We start from the raw sequence: 1,217 nt of genomic DNA on the forward strand, positions 1-1,217 counted from the left end.
AAACTCGTCCGCCGGGCTCCTCCCCCGGGCCGTAACCCCGCCCCCACCCTGTTCTCGGGAGGCGGAGGCCAAAGACGTCCCGGACCCGCCCCTTCCGAACAAGCCGGAAGTGACGTCATGCCCGGGCTGGCTGGTCTTTCGGTCTTCTTCCACCTCCCTTACTCTTCCTCCCCAGTCCCTCCCCTCCCCTCCCCCCTCCCTCCTCCGGTTCCAGCCTTTGAGGCCGCGCGAGTGTGAGAGGCTATGGAGTAAGCCGGCGGCAGTGGCCAGGCACCGGTGCTGAGCAGGAGCAGCCAGGAGGCGTTTGGGGGGGGGGGCGGGAGAAAAGAGCCCCAGTACCGCCCCTCCCGGGGGAGAAGAGGAAGAGGTGAGTGACCCCCTCACGGGCACGGAACGACCTCCTTCAACGGCCGCGCTCTCGCTTGGGCTCCTCAGGCAGCGAGAAGGAATGGGGAAGGACCCGCGCCCGGGGTAGGCCTCCCAAGGTCCCCGGGGCTGGCGACTGTTGCCTGGTGACGGGCCTGCCGGCTGCAGGCGGGGCTCGCGGGGCTGTGGGCGCCCGCGCGAAGCCGGGCTGGGGGAGCGGCGAGCTCCGGGGAGAGGATCTGGGAGGCTCGAGTCTCCCGAAGAGGCCTGGAAGCGACTGGAGACCCCGGGCTGGAGCCATCTGCTGGAGGGAGAGCCCCCGGCTCCGGCTCGGGAGCTCGGGTTTCCGTGGTGGAGATCTTGATTCCCTTTTGGGAAATTGGACACTTCTCTGGGACTGGGTGAGAACAAACAGCTCCCCTCGGTTCTGAGGTCCGCCTCTGATAACCTGGGTTACCATCTAGGGCCCTACCGCCCAGTGTCCTTTTCTGACAGTAGCTTTAGTTCTGGAATGGAAGGTTATTGTTTGTGAGGTGGGTGGGGCAGGTGTTTTGTTAAATACCCGCTCCGAGGCTCCTCCACTCCTGTTTTTCTAAGCGGGAGAGAAAGGATGGAAGAAGGTTGAGACCCATGGGGCTTGCAAAAACTTGGGATCCGACTGAATACATACCTATGATCAGTTACGAAGGGGACCAGTATTGTCACATCAACTCCCATAACAGTCTTCCTGAGACTCCAGACTCAAGCGACTTAAAAACACTATGTCAGTAGTGACTTACAATTGTAAGTTGCAAACTAGTATTTTTGTAGATCAAAGTCAGTAATCATCTGTATGACTTTTTTTTTTACAA

The sequence above is a fragment of the Hyperoodon ampullatus genome (assembly GCF_949752795.1).
Source record: "Hyperoodon ampullatus genome assembly, chromosome: 11".
NCBI classification, from domain to species: domain Eukaryota; kingdom Metazoa; phylum Chordata; class Mammalia; order Artiodactyla; family Ziphiidae; genus Hyperoodon; species Hyperoodon ampullatus.